Source organism: Apodemus sylvaticus, chromosome 7 (genome assembly GCF_947179515.1).
Source record: "Apodemus sylvaticus chromosome 7, mApoSyl1.1, whole genome shotgun sequence".
NCBI lineage: Eukaryota > Metazoa > Chordata > Mammalia > Rodentia > Muridae > Apodemus > Apodemus sylvaticus.
The window spans coordinates 61345362-61361632 of record NC_067478.1 but is presented as its reverse complement, the minus strand read 5'-3'; positions in this window follow the sequence as shown (position 1 = coordinate 61361632).

Below are 16271 nucleotides of genomic sequence, written 5' to 3'. Positions count from 1 at the left end.
TCACTGCTGAGAGCGCAACAACTGGTCACTGGGTAAGAAGAAGAGACAGTGGGAACCAGAAAAAATGAGACGAGGGAGTGTTAAGAGATAATCAAGTTGGAAGAGGAACAGCCTAGACTGTGTGTTTGTGTGTGCACATATTATTTTATATGTATGTATGTGTTTGTATGTTTGTGTGCACTTGTGTGTATGTATATGTGCACATATATATGCTTATGCATGTGTGTTTGTATTTTTGTGTGTGCATGTGTATGTGTGCAAGAATGTGTGTAGAAGTCAGAAATAAACTTCAGTTTTTGTCTCCACTTGCTCTCTGCTGTAAGCTTTGAGACAGGGTCTCTCCCTGAAGCTGGAGCTCACAGATTCAGCTAGGCTGGGTGGCTGTTGAGCTTCCACAATCCTCCTGTCTTTGCCCTCCTGCTCCACCACCCCTCCTTCAATGCAGAAATCACAGACATGTGTCGCTGCGCCTGGCTTTCATGTGTGTGCTAGAGATCTCAGCTCAGGCCCTTATGTTCATGCAGTAAGAGCCATCTACCCTACTCCAAAGCCTGGGCTCTCCCTCCTCCCCCTCCCCCTCCTCATTTTTCCTTGCATTAACTGGATTAAAAGTGCGCACGTAGAAATTGAGGCGGACAATGCTCTTTTAAACACAGGGCCACTTGACTCTCCTCCTACATGCTCTGAATCTGCAATTCCAATTGCGTCTGAAATCTGCTAACATTTCCTGACTCACAGGATGTGGAGAGCATGTGCACTCAGGCTGCAGATGGGCTTTGTCTGAGCCCTTTTCTCGAAGGCACAGAACAATCTTGGAGCTCTTCCTGTAGGCATCCCTGCTTCAGACTTTGAGGGGGAGACGCAGCCCAGGAGCAAAGAACAGACCAGGAAACAGGTGCAGTATGCTAAGGTAGGGGTAGCAGGCTCATCCCACAAGGTTCTCAAGGGTTCCGGATGATTAAACTGAGCCCTGAGCATCGATTGACACCTGCCCAGTGGCATGGGGTTTCCATATCATTTATTATTTTCAGGAGGGCCCCTGACAGGCTTCGGTGCCTGCCTTTAATCCCTGTCCCCACTCCCTCTCCATGATGGGCTGTAAGCTGTAGAGCCTCGAGCCACACACTCACCCAGCTGATTTGACCAAGTGTTTTATCACAGTAATAGAAGCCAAACTAGGACAGTGAGCCTGCCCATTTCTCTCAGGCACCGGGGTTTTGGTTGTGTATATTTTGTTTTATAGTTGGCCAAGGGTAGCAAGACCTAGAGAATGGTGGTGAAGAACAAGAACAGGATGGGGTCAGCACCTCAGTCTCCTGGGATGGGATGTTTGGGTGTCTGGATGTTTTACAAAGAACACCTGGGTAAGCCTCAGCAGGGCCTCCCTTCTTCCTCCTCTTCCTCTTCTTTCTCTTCTTCCTTCTCTTTCTCCTCCTCTTCCTCCTCTTCTTCCTCCTTCTCTTTCTCCTCCTCCTCTTCCTCCTCTTCCATCTGGTCTTTTTGAGACAAGTGTTCTCTATTACACAGCTCTGGCTGTTATGGAATTCACTCTATAGACCAGGCTAGCCTCTTACTCACAGTGACATGTCTGCCTCTGCCTTTTGAATGCTGGGATTACAGGAGTCAGTTTCTGTTGTTATTATTGTTGTTGTTTTCAAGACAGGATTTCTTTGTATAGTCCTGGCTGTCCTGGAACTCTCTCTGTAGACCAGAATGGCCCTAAACTCAGAGACCTACCTGCCTCTACCTCCCAAGTTCTGGAATTAAAAGGATGCACCCCACTACTTGGCTCACTCATTTCTCTGAACTTTAACGTGACTCTCAGAAGGGGAAAAAGAACCACAATGCCATAAGACCTGTGAGAACTTAATTTTGATTCAAAAGAATCAAACTACAGTTATATTCAAATTTCAGAAATGAAACCACACACTGCTCTTTGTTATTAGTTATTCTCAAATCCAACATTTGGGACTAGAGAGATGGCTCAGCTGTCGAGTGCACACTGCTCTTGCCAAGAACCTGAGTTTTGTTCCCAGTGCTCACATCAGGTGGTCGCTGCCTGCCTGTCACGCCAGCTTCAGGGGAATTTGATGACTCCAGCCTCTGTGATCATCTGAACTTGTGTGTACATGTCCACATAATTAAAAAAAACTTTAAAAATCCATTATTCACCGAAAGTTTCATTGCATCAGCTTGCTGGGTTTTCTGTTTGTTTTTATTTGTTTGTAGTGCTAAGGACTGAACCGAGGGCCTCATGAGTGCTAGGTAGTTCTACTACTTACTGGATGCTAGGTAGCTATCCCAGCGAGCTACAAACAGCCCTATTCCAATCATTGGGTTTCTTTCTCTTTTTTGCAGACAGGTTTCCACTGTTATCCTGGCTGGCCTGGAACTCTGTGTAGACCAGGCTGGCCTGGAACTCACAGAGATTTGCCTGCTTCTGCCCTCTGGGTGCTGAGATTCAAGGTGTGCACCGACATCTCCGGGACCTCACTGTGCGTCTTTAGTTTCCTTTAGAGCAGCTCTATGTCGTTCACGAAGCATTTTCAGTTCACTCAAGACATAACTTTTTGCGTCTAGGTCAGTTATTTTGGAGAATGGCCATGGGCTGGATTTATCTGATTACTCCTTCATGGATGATCTTAGTGTGGTTTTGTTGTTGTTGTTTTTAAAGATTTATTTATTATTATAGGTGAGTACACTGTAGCTGTCTTCAGACACACCAGAAGAGGGCATCAGATCTCATTACTGATGGTTGTGAGCCACCATGTGGTGACTGGGATTTGAACTCAGGACCTTTGGAAGAGCAGTCAGTGCTCTTACCTGCTGAGCCATCTTTCCAGCCCGTTGTTGTTGTTTTATTGTTTTATTTTGTATGTATGATGATTTCCACGTATCACACCAGGACACATTTTCCTTGGGGTTATGACAGCAGAACTAGTTTAGTGGTAGTGTAGCAGAGTCTACCTGTCTCAATCAATGTTCTGTAGCTGTGCAGAGACACCATGACCACAGCTACTCTTATAAAAGGAGAGCATTAAATCGGGGCTGACTTATAGTTCAGAGGTTTAGCCCATTGTTATCATGGCAGGAAGCCAGGGAGCGTGTAGGCAGACGTGGTGCTGGAGAATAGCACAGAGTTCTTCTACATTCAGAATCCACAGGCAGCCGGGCGTGGTGGCACACGCCTATAGTCCCAGCACTTGGGAGGCAGAGGCAGGCAGATTTCTGAGTTCGAGGCTAGCCTGGTCTACAGAGTGAGTTCCAGGACAGCCAGGGCTACACAGAGAAACCTTGTCTCAAAAACAAAGCAAAACAAAACAAAACAAAAAACAAAACAAAACAAAAAACCAAAACAGAATCCATAGGCAGCAGGCAGAAAAGAGGCCCAGAGCCTGGCTTGAGTATTTGATTTTGTTTTTTTGTTTTTGTTCATTTTTTTTTCCCCCAAGACAAGGTTTCTCTGTGTAGCCCTGGCTGTCCTGGAACTCACTCTGTAGACCAGGCTGGCCTCAAACTCAGAAATCCACCTGCCTCTGCCTCCCAAGTGCTGGGATTAAAGGCCACCACTGCCTGGCTGACTTGAGCATTTGAAATGTCAGTGCCCACTCCCAGTGGCACAGTCCCTCCGAAAATGTTATATCTATTCCAATAAGGTCATATCTCCTGATCGTGCTACTTCCTGTTGGCCAAGCATTCAGACTTTTGCACGAATGGGGTCCATTTCTATTCAGTGTATAGGTCCTCACCTGTGCCTGGATTCTCCCAGCTACGTAAACTACCATTTTGTTCTAGATATAGAGAACACCTTCAATTCCGGAAGTCGCTCGTATATGTTCTCTCCTCAGTCCTCTTCCCCAAATCCTGTAAAGCATACATCGAATCTCTGCCCCAACCCTCTGCATAACTCGTGACTGTTGTAATAGAATCACAAAGAATATAACATACCTTTCTAATCTCACTTCTTTCCTTTAGCATCGTGGTTCAGCGACTCATCCAGATCCTTGATGGCACCAATACATTTTTTTAAAAAAAGATTTATTTATATTTTGTGTGTAGGAGTATGGATGTATGTATTTTTTGCCTGCATGTATGTATATGCACCATGTACAAGTCTGGTGCCCACGGTGGCCAGGAAAGGGTGGCAGATCCCCTGGAATTGGAGTTACAGATGGTTGTGAGCCACCATGCATGTGCTGTGAGCTGAAGCCAGCTCCTCTGCCAGATCAGCAGGTGCTCTGAACCGCTGAGCCAGCTCCTCAGCTTTGAGGTGCGTATATTTTGCTGTGGGTGTCAATTGACACTTTACCCGTGTGTATAGCATAATTGATGTTGCCACTACTCAGTTGATGGGCATCTGAGTGGTCTCCAGCTTTAGCTGGTATGAAGCAGGTTTATGTACTACTGTGGACTCATCTATATTTCTCCTGAATAGTAATTCATATATCCCCAGGAATATACCCAGGAATGGGACTGCGGTTGCTACCGTAAGGACAGTGTGTCTAGCTCTATAGGAATCTGCCCTACTGTTGCCCTGGGGGGCGGTGCCAGTTTGCATCCCCACCAGCAGTTCGAGTTGCAGAGAGAGAATTCTAGTTCCCACCCCGCCCTTAGAGGCGTTTGGAATTCTCAGCTCATTGTTAATCTTTGCAGTAGAAAAGTGGTGGTACTTTAACAAATCAAGGCTGTGGATGCTCGGTTAACTATGCAGTATGGTGCTGGTGCTTAGTTAACTATGTGATCTGGTGCTGGTATCTACTAGAGAGCTCTGCTGCAAACCTGTCTCTTTTGTCAGTGAATTTTTTGTTTTTTGTTTTTTTGAAACAGGGTCTCTCTGTGTAACCCTGGCTGTTCTGGAACTCACTCTGTGGACTTTACTGGTCTTCATAGAGATCTGCCTGCCTCTGCCTCCTGAGTGCTAGAACTAAAGGCGTGCTCCACCACCGTCTGGCCTGTCATTGATATTTTGTAGGTGGTCTTCTGAGATCACATGCACATCCTTTCAGGCAAGGTATATTTCCTGTGATTCTATTACTTTAGCCAGTGTCTTTGCTATCCATTGATAATATTCTCCTGAATTACTATGCTGATGATTGAAATGTAACTTTAAAATTTTTAATTTACAGTTTAATGTGAGTGTATCTCTCTCTCTCTCTCTCTCTCTCTCTCTCTCTCTCTCTCTGTGTGTGTGTGTGTGTGTGTGTGTGTGTGTAGATGAGGGCAAATAAACCACAGGGAGCATGTGAAAGTGAGCTGGACTTGGTTCTCTCCCTTTAACATGCGGTCTGGGAACTGAACTCAAGCTATCAGGCTCAGTCATAGCTGGCCGTAGCTGGCTGTAGCTGGCCGAAGCTGTCTTTATCCACGAAGCCATCTCACTGACCCTGGAATGTAATTATTTTCCAAAGCATTTTTTCTACATGTATTAACAGAAATTCCTTTGTAATGATCTTCCTCTTCCCCTGCCTCCTCCTGGTTTTATAGTGGCTACACACATTGATTCTTTTTAAATGTAGTCCATTAGAACCCATTACGGTCATCATTCATTTAGGTGCCTGAATGGTCCTGGGTCTGACCGTGGGTTCCTCTCCAGGCTGTCTCATTCACGTCAGTCTTAAGTGTACACCTGCCTTTGGCATCGGAAGGCTTCCCTGGCTCATCTCATGCTTTCCTGGAAACAGCTGTTTTTCTAAGTGACCTTGGTACCTTTTAGTGAGAAACGCTGTTTTTAAATCCACCTGTGGGCACTCTATGAAGTTCATCGTTGCTAAGCCCTTTGGTATATACTTCAACAAATAATACAGATTTTATATTGTGCCTTGAGTCTAAGTCTAAACCACAGGCTTTTCATATTGCCTCTCTCCAAATTACTGCTTCCCAGAAATATTCTACCCTAGTATATGCTTGTCCTATCATATGGACAAATATTTTCCAAATTACTGTGCCTACCACTTTACTAACAACAGATTAACTCAATAAATTTGAGATATTTTATAATTATGCGGGATTTTGCCTGCTTTTATTACAGTACTTTCAAATTTTACGTGAATTATTTTTTCTAGTGTAGTTTGTGATTTGATATGCAACTAAATGAAGCCACGTCTGCATTTAATTTTAAAGGTTTTAACTTAACTTTTTGAATGAAAGATAATTTTCCTGGTGCTATAATGGTAGCCTAAACTTCTTTTCAATAAAAGACCTACCGGGGGATGGAGAGACAGCTCAGTGGTTAAAAGCACTGGCTGCTTTTCCAGAGGACCCATGTTTGAGTCTCAGTGTCCACATGGTGGCTCCCAAACACTTGAAGTCCAGTTGCAGGGGACCTGACACCCTCTTCTGATCTTGATGGGCACATATGTAACGCACAGACATACATGCAGGCAAAAAAGAAGACCTGACAAATCTGACAGCAGAGAAATTCTCAATAGATAGAAGTACCCAACCAAACAGGTGCTGGTGTGGGTTAACCTTACTCCGGTTGAAGGTTTCAGGGCAACTGTAGAGTCCTGTGCCGCTATAAAAATCAACCACTAATGCCCTTCATCAGCTAATAAGTTCCTTTGGAACAGACACAATGTGTTTTATTTCCCAGAGGCTACAGAGTGATCACCAGGTGGATGGGGGTCAGTAAGTCTGCCTTGAATGATCCAGAGGACAAAATACATAAGTAAGCTGTATGTCTCAACAGGATACAATGATGAGGGTGATGCCGATCAAACCGAGAATAAAACCAGCAAATGTAAACTCGAGGATGCAGGAATCCAGGCTTATATAGAGAGTTCATGAGCAAGACACTGTTGCCCAGAAAGCTCAAATGCTTCATAAAACTTTAGATTTCATATATTCATTCATCCACTCATTTACTCAGTTTGTGTGTGTGTGTGTGTGTGTGTATGTATGTGTGTGTGTGTGTGAGTGCATACACTTATGTGGATTCATGTGTACCATCTTTGTGAGGGTTCCTGTGGAGGTCAGAAGAGGCACGAGATCCCCTAGAACTGGAGTTATAGGCAATTGTAAGCTGCCTAACGTGGGTATTGGGAACCGAACTCAGGTCCTCTGCAAGAGAGGTACCCTGAGTCATCTCACTAGCCCCCGTGCACATTCAAATGCACATTCGCTTTATATTTCACAGTGTCTAGATAGTTACATATTCTATTGTTCTGGATGGATGTTCCCTGGTGCACTGCATCCAGCTTCCAGATGTTCCCTGGAGCACTGCATTCAGCTTCCAGATGTTCCCTGGAGCACAGCATCCAGCTTTCAGTCACAATCATGATGGAGGAGGAACATTAGGAAAATGAGGAACCTGAAAACTCCCAGGTTACTAGGTGGAGGACAGGGTGGAGTGGAGCCTTTTCTATATTTTTAAAACATATTTCATTTTTTGTCACATGGGACGGGACGTGCACATGAGTGTGGGTGCCTGTGGGGGGCAGAGAGAGACGTGCACGTGTGTGTGGGTGCCTGGAGAGATTAGAGCTGTCAGATGTCCAGAGACTGGTGTTAAAGGCAGTAATGAACCACCTGATGCAGACAGACGCTGGTAGCTGAACTCAGGTCCTCTGCAAGAGCAAGACATGCTCACCATTCCAGAGGCAACATTTTTTGGAGAAACTTTTGGGATGAAATCACAGCCTTTCCATATGTATGAAAGACTATCGTAAGAAAAGATGGCCCGTGGAGCTCCAAAAAAAAGAAAAAAACCCAAATAAACAACAAAACAACAAACAAACAAACAAACAAACAACCCCAGAACTATGACAGCAGGTACAGACAGCAGCTTTTAGCCTCATGGTTGAAGAGAGATGGAGAGAAGGAAAAGAGGGAGGGAGAAGGAAAGGAGAGACAGGGGAGAGGGACAGAGACACACAGAGAGGGGTACAGTGTGTCTAACTGTCAAAGCCCCTGGCATTGTCAAATGCTACCCACGTGACCCTCTTTCAGGAGGGCCAGGAAGAAATGCTGCCCATTGTGTTAGAACAAATGTGCCTGACAGGTCTGTCCAATGGGAGGAGCCCACCCCACCCCCTTCCCCCACCTTCACTGCTTGTGTCGTCAGGGGATATTATTTGCCTCTAACAATCAGATTTTTCTTCTGTCAAGGGATATCTCACAGATCTAGGGGTGAGGTTTCTATACCACCTGGCACGTGGCTGTAAGCTGTGCTCATCAGAGTCAACCCACAATGTAGTAGCATTTCATAGACAGCACATGAAAACTGGCCCATATCAAATTCTTGCAAATGACTCTTTCATAGACACATATTTTTCCTGCCGCCATAACAGAACTGGGAAAAAATAGAATTTTAACTCAGTGTCTCCTAAGCTTATTAATAGTAAGACACTATGGCACTTGTTTAAAAAAAAAAAAGACAACCCCGGGCACCGCCTCTTCTGTTTCTAAGGTTCCTCTTTAGTGCCTCTGCTTTTCATTCTATAGCTCTGTAGTCTTTAGGCCTGCTTTTATCAGGTTGTTTCCTCCAGCACAATTTTCTAATGTGACCACCAGGTGGCGCTGCTAGACCTACAAAACAAAGTCAGACTCATGCACCTCAGCCTGTCAGCCCTGCACAGGAAGGGTTTGGATCTGTGTGGGAGAAAGCAGCCAGGACTCAGAAGTCTGTGTCCACAAGTTATAACTATTGCCAGATGAGTGACACTTCCCAATGGAGGGTAGTCACAAATACTGCACTTTTCTGTTTGTCTCCTGCAGGTTTCCATTTTGATAACCTCTTTAAAAGCTCTGGAGAGAAACTCTTCCTTGGGCTTAGCAAGAATCAGCTGCCCCCATAATATCAGAAGGCCCTTTCCTTCAAAGCTATCTCTCCAACCAAGCACATTGGCTTTCCTCAAAGCCTTTGAGGACAGAGAGACTTGAAGAAGCCAGAGCTGTGGCCGGGGCTTTTCGTTCTAATCCCCTCTTACCCTTCATTTCTGAGTCATGGGTTTGCATTCGCTGCAAGAGGAACAACCCCATGACAGGATGATGTCACTGTCAAGTGATTTTTGCAGGTCGATCCTTTTAATGGAAGATCTAAGTACTGCCTCCAGGGCGTAGGAAGAGGTATTCAATACCTCTTGACTGAACTGACAGAATTTAGGTCAAGTATGCAGCAATGGCCAAGAAGTGTTCACGGCTTCCCTGTCTCCTGGTGTGTCCCAAATCTAAGCAGTCTGCATCTCCATAGACAATACATCCCCATAGCTTCAGAAAATGCACTCTCACATTAGCCGGGTCCCCTCTCCTTCCTTTCCCTTCTCCACTCTAGGTTGTCATTCATTCATTCATTCATTCATTCAATACAAATAGGCACACTTACCCTGGCAAAGCACACATCCCAAGTGCTACTCGGGTTATAGTCATTTCCCATGTCCCAAAGGCTGGGAAGAGGTAAAAACCAAACCAAACCAAACAAAAAAACACCCAAAAAACACAAGGTAGGGAGCTGTGAGCTGACGGCTTCATAGGATGGAATGTGTGTTCGGTCTGGAACCTTTATCTATGCACCTGGGGCCAGAACCCTGAATTTTGGTGCTCTGATTTATTTATTATTATATGTGAGTACACTGTAGCTGTCTTCAGACACACCAGAAGAGGGCATCAGATCTCATTACGGAGGGTTGTGAGCCACCATGTGGTTGCTGGGAATTGAACCCAGGACCTCTGGAAGAGCAGTCAGTGCTCTTAACCACTGAGCCATCTCACCAGCCCCGAGAACCCTGAATTTTGATGTCAGAAGACACTCTTGACAAACTGGCAGGTTCCAGGTTTAATGAAAGACCTGCCTCTCAAAACTACTGTGGAGAGGGATTGAGGAAGACACCCAGTGCAGGCCTCCCACCAGTGATACACACACACACACACACACACACCCCGCATGCGGACTCACAGGCACACAACACATATCCACACTTTCACCAGAAGGGGAAAGAGTGCTACTTCCTGGAGCCTGTTGTCAAAGAGCTGTTTGTGCTTTTAGTTTAGTTTTGGTTTTGGTTTTTCAGGACAGGGTTTCTCAGTGTTAACCCTGGCTGTCCTGGAGCTCACTCTGTAGACCAGGCTGGACTTGAATTCAAAGATGCACCTGCCTCTGCCTCCTGAGTGCTGGGAGATGGGATTAAAGGCGCGCAGTACCACCCGGCTACAGTGCACAGTGTTTATCCTGTGTGTCTCCATGATGTCATCAGCAGAGAGATGGGAATTCCTTGCCAAAGGCTTGGGAACCGTGACTAAGTGCAGAATATTAAACTGATTGACCTGAGACTTTAAAAAGTGCGTGACCCTGATATGAACTCATGTGCCACGGTGCGGGGCCTGTGGAAGCTGGCTTTGTCGAGTCAGTTTTTTCTATTTCCACAGAAATGGGTTCCAGGGATCGAACTCAGATTTCCAGGCTTGTGACACCAGCTTATCATCCTGTCTAACATAGCTCGTTTCTTCTCGGCAGGATAAAGTTACTGTAGGAAGCATCTGCCTTATTCCAAATGGGACTCTCTCAATGGTCAAATTTCAAGCACAACAGGACAGGGAACTCACAATTTCCCAGTGACGCAGTTCAATGGTGGAATACTATTTTGCCATATTTGCTTTGTGTGTTCCCAGTGTGTCTATTAAACATCTTCTCTCATATTAGGATCGTGCTTTGCTTGAAATATCTTTTTCTAACCTAGGAGAAGCTTTTTAAAAGTCATGGACTTTTTGGGCATGGGAGGTTCACTTAAAAAGCCCTGGTTAGCCTGGAATTTTCTGTGTAGACCAGGCTGGCCCCAAACTCAGATGTCTGCCTTCTGAAACTCTGCCATCCAAGTGTTGCTATCAAAAGGTGTGTGCTGATTGATACTGGCTTCTTGAAGAGGCCATGACAGTTGTCATGGGATCATGGCCTGCTTGATTCTCCAGATTTGTATGGTTTCCTCTGAGATCCACTGTCTTAGCGTGGAGGATTCGCAACCTCCATGTTCGATCTAAGGCTGACTGCATATGCACAGTCTCTCTGGTCTAGGAAGCATGGTGAGACTCCTTGATTTTGCCCATGTCCTAAGGATCTTCATCTGGGAATGAAGGGGGCAGCAAATGTGGGCAGAAGACGTGATAAACAGGACCCTCCTAGGAATTTGGAATGCCGTGTGGGGTACAGACTGGTGTGGTCACCTCAGAACACCACTTGTCTTTATTTTTATGTGTATAGGTGTCTTGGCAGAATATATGTGTACCACAGTGTGTGCCTGGTGCTGATAGAGGCCAGACAAGGGTGTCAGATGGCCCTGAGATTGGGGTTACAGTTGTGAGTTGTGAGAGGAACATTGCTCCTCTGGAAGTACAGCCAGTGCTCTTAACCACTGAGCCATCTCTCCAACTCCATTTATTGACTAGTTAAAAATTTACTGATTGCCAAGAAATTTAGCTTATGACATGCCCAACCTATAGCCAGTGGGCCACAAATACCCAAGGATAAATATGGGACCCCACACAAAATAGCATATTTCCTTGAGAATTTTCTTTGGAGTGGGATATATATTTTGACCGAATTATGCAGTTCTCAGCCATGAACTTCATGGATGTCACAGTACCAAAAGGATAATGCTAGGACCCAGGAGAAATAAAAGCATGGCCACACAAAGATTTAAAGGGCAGGAGAGATGGCTCAGCAGATAAAGCAACCTTCCACAAAAGCCTGAGATCCTGTGCCATCCCCAAATCCATGCGGTGGAAAACAAGCCACCTCCATGCTGCCCCTTGGCTGCTGCCTGTATGCCGTGGCACCCCGCCACCCCCCAACGCACACACGCTCATCCCCACCCCACACACGAAGATATGGATGTAAAATGTTTGCAAAAGAAATTCAATGGCCATTTTATGTTTCAACAACCCAGTTAAAACACATTGCATGAAAAACACAACCCTTATGGGTCACTTTTCATGTAATAATGTCTGTGAACTTTTGCATAGTAAGGAGAGCTCAGACACACAAGTCTACATATTTTTAGTTAGAGGCTTGTTTTGTTTTTGAGACAGTCTCTCGACGTAGTCCTGGCTGTCCTGGAACTCAGGATGCAGACCAGGCTGACCTCACACTCAGAGATCTGCCTCTGCCTCCCAAGTCTCTTCCTCCCCATAGGGTTACATTAGGTACTGGTCCTCAGTCTGTCGGTGGCAGTGCCTACGGGGGTTGTCTAAGACCATTCTGATGCTCTTAGGAACAGAAACTGCTCCTCTGTGTGCCTCCAGGTGAGTCTTCCCACATGCAGACAGGTTCACATACAAGCAGTAAAGTCCTGCAACACCAAAAAAGTTTGACATTCACTGACATAGGGTATTAACTGTATCAAAATCACTTCAGTTTCTTGTGTCTATATGAGTGATTTTAATATAAATAAATGAATATTGATTTTGTTAAGGCACAGTTTCTTGGGCTAGAGAGATGGCTCAGTGGTTAAGAGGACAGACTGCTCTTCCAGAAGACTTGGGTTTGATTCCAGTATCTACGTCTAAACATCCGTAATTCATTCCAGGAGATCCAGTGCCCTCTTCTGGGCTCCACTGTGCAGGTTTGCTTGATACGCACATACGCTACACCTCTACAGGTCAACAAGGAAGAAACAGTTTCTGACATAGTCAAATACTCCAACTAAAATCAGCAGAAAATAAAATCAAAATCTTGATAATTTTACAACGCACACACAGATATTAAAGTATACAATCTCTTTTACATTATTTATAATAAAATGTATTATCTATTACCAAAGAATTATGTGGCTGAAATTTTTATTATCCTAATGCAAATAGTAAAGCACAGGAAGACCAAACATGTGCTGAGTCACATGGGTTCAAGTCCAGAAACAACATGAAAGCACCTACACCCGAAGGCCGAACCTAAAGTCAATCTTTTAAATCCACATTGTATGTATCTAGCAAAAATCAGTTTAGAAATTTCAGAGCATCTAATAAAAGCTTATTTTAACAATTCACTCACCTTTTTTTTGTTGCTTTTTTTTTGTGTGTGCTGGTTCAACTGGTTCAACTGGCAGTTAGCATGCAGAAGAATGCAAATGGATCCTTTTTTATCCTCTTGTTCAAAGCTCAAGTCCAAGTGGATCAAGGACCTCCACATAAAACCAGAAATACTGAGTCTAATAGAAGAGAACATGGGGAAGGGCCTGGAGCACATGGGCACAGGGGAAAATTTCCTGAACAGAACACCAATAGCTTATGCTCTAAGATCAAGAATTGACAATGGGACCTCATAAAATTGCAAAGCTTCTGTAAGGCAAAGGGCACTGTCAATAGGACAAAATAGTAACCAACAGATTGGGAAAAGATCTTTACCAATCCTACATCCCATATAGAGGGTTAATATTCAATATATACAAAGAACTCCAGAAGTTAGACTCCAGAGAATCAAATAGCTCTATTAAAAAATGGGGTACAGAGCTAAACAAAGAATTCTCAACTGAGGAATATTCAATGGCTGAGAAGCATCTAAAGAAATGTTCAACATCCTTAGTCATCAGAGAAATGCAAATCAAAACAACCTTGAGATTCTACCTCACACCAGTCATAATGGTTAAGATCAAAACCTCAGGTGATAGTAGATGCTTGTGAGGATGTGGAGAAGAGGAACTCTCCTCCCAATTGCTGGTGGGATTGCAATCTGGTAAAACCGCTCTGGAAATCAGTTTGGCGGTTCCTCAGAAAATTAGACATAGTACTACCTGAGGACCCAGCTATACCCAGAAGATGCTCCAATGTGTAATAAAGATACATGCTCCACTGTGTTCATAGCAGCCTTATTTATAATAGCCAGAATGTCCTTCAACAGAGGAATGGATACAGAAAATGTGGTACATTTTCACAATGGAGTACTACTCAGCTATTAAAAACAATGACTTCATGAAATTCTTAGACAAAGGGATGGAACTAGAAAATACCACCCTGAGTGAGGTAACCCATTCACAAAAGAACACACGTTGTATGCACTTACCGATAAGTGGATATTAGCCCCAAAGCTCAGAATACCCAAGATACAACTTACAGACCACATGAAGTTCAAGAAGAAGGAAGACCAAAGTGTGAATACTTTGGTTCTTCTTAGAAGGGGGAACAAAGTGTCTATGGGAGGAAATACAGAGACAAAGTGTGGAGCAGAGACTGAAAGAAAGGCTATCCAGAGACTGCTACACTTAGGGATCCATCCCATATACAAACCCAGACACTATTGTGGATTCCAACAAGTGCTTGCTAACTGTACCCTGAAATAGCTGTTTCCTGAGAGGCTTTGCCGGTGCCTGACAAACACAGATACAGATGTTCTCAGCCAGCCATTGGACTGGGCACAGGGTCTCCAATGGAGGAGCTAGAGAAAGGACCCAAGGAGTTGAAGGGGTTTGCAGTCCCATAGGAGGAACAACAATATGAACCAACCAGTACCCCCAGAGCTCCCAGGGACTTAATCATCAACCAAAGAGTACACATGGAGGGCCCCATGGCTCCAGCCACATGGGTAGCAGAGGATGGCCTTGTTGGACATCATTAAGAGGAGAGGCCCTTGGACCTGAGAAGGTTCATTGCCCTAGTGTTGGGGAATGCCAGGTCAGGGAATTGGGAGTGGGTGGGTTAGTGAGCAGGGGGAGGAGGGATGGGTTAGGGGGTTTCCAGAGGGGAAAAGGGGAAAGAGGATAACATTTGAAATGTAAATAAAGAAAATGTCTAATAAAAAAGCTTTATTTTAACATCAAATATATGTATATATGTTTATATGTATATATGTATATATGATTTACTTATGTGAGTGCACTGTCACTTTTCATACACATCAGAAGAGGGTATCAGATCCCATTACAGATGGTTGTGAGCCACCATGCTGTTGCTAGGAAGTGAACTCAGGATCTCTGAAGAACAGTCAGTAGTCCTAACTATTGGGCAATCTCTCCAGTCCCAAGTCAGTCATCTTTTAAACATAGTTTTAGTGACCTCTCTATAAATCCCACAACTGGTCCCAGTTTCCAGAATTCACATTTGAAAGTGACAGACCTGAACACCTTTCCTGAGTGGAAATTCAGAATTAACATTTTGTTAATAATTACTATTAATTTATTACATCAGTTCACGTTTTAGTTAGCTTTTGCGGAGGTAGAGTCCTCTGTAATCAGTTTTTCTTCAGTCTCAGATTCTACAGTTAAACCCCTCCATTTTTATTAACTTTAACAACTGAAAGCAGCCACGCTGTAGTAACACAAATTGGACTTATGATTTTTTTTTCCTATTGGAGGGGAGGTCACAAGGGTTCAGGAGGACATAAAAGGAATGAGAGGTGGTTTTGATCAGGGTGTATGATGTGAGATTCCCAAAGAATCAATAAAAATACATTGAAGACAAGGATAAGAAAAACATAAGCAACAGCTCCTGTGCGTTAATACAGCCCAGACGCTATCACCTACACACACACACATACACAGACACACACACATGCACACACATACATACACACATACACACACACACACACACACTTTTAAGTTAGACAGGACAAGTATAGTAATTTTGGTGCATTTATAATAAGTTCATGAACGAGAAGCAAACATGAAGCGGCCAGAGGTTTGCAGCCATGTTGTTTTCAGTGCCTTTGGGGGCAGGTGATGTTACCCTGTTAACCTCTAGAAGCAATGGAAAGTGTACAGACAGTTCTAGACGGTCAGCTAGAACTCTCACTAGAGATCACCAAGAGAGTCCAAGCAGTGTGTTTTCATGCTTACACAAAATAGCAGAATTTCCGGGTCTTTTTGTGGTCACCAGCAGATACAGGGGAAACTGGGACCCTCTCTTGGGATTCTTAGTCTATTAGTAAAGAATTTAAGAATGGACAGAAATGGAAGTGGGATGTAAATTTTAATAGAGCTTAAAAGAAAAACCCCAGGAGAGGCAAGCTAAGTTTCAGCAACTGCCCAGGAGGGGAGAACGGAGGGGAGAATGGAGCCAAGTTATACACTTCGTGCCAGCTTGGAGGTCAGGCACAGCGTGGACATTCAGCATAAGGCAGAGAGGGGAGTTTTAGAAAAAGAGTAAGGAAGCCCAAAATGTTGGGGTAGCGCAGAGCATTAGCGAAATAATGCTTAGATGAGAAATAGGAAGAAGAGAAAGAGAAGTTGTATTTCCTGAATAATCTAGAAAAGCTCGCAGACGTGCAAAACTGTATGGCTGCAGCCCAGTAAGCTACTCCACTAGGGGCAGGGACTGTGGGAAGGAAAAGTAAATTATCTCATTAAAGAAAT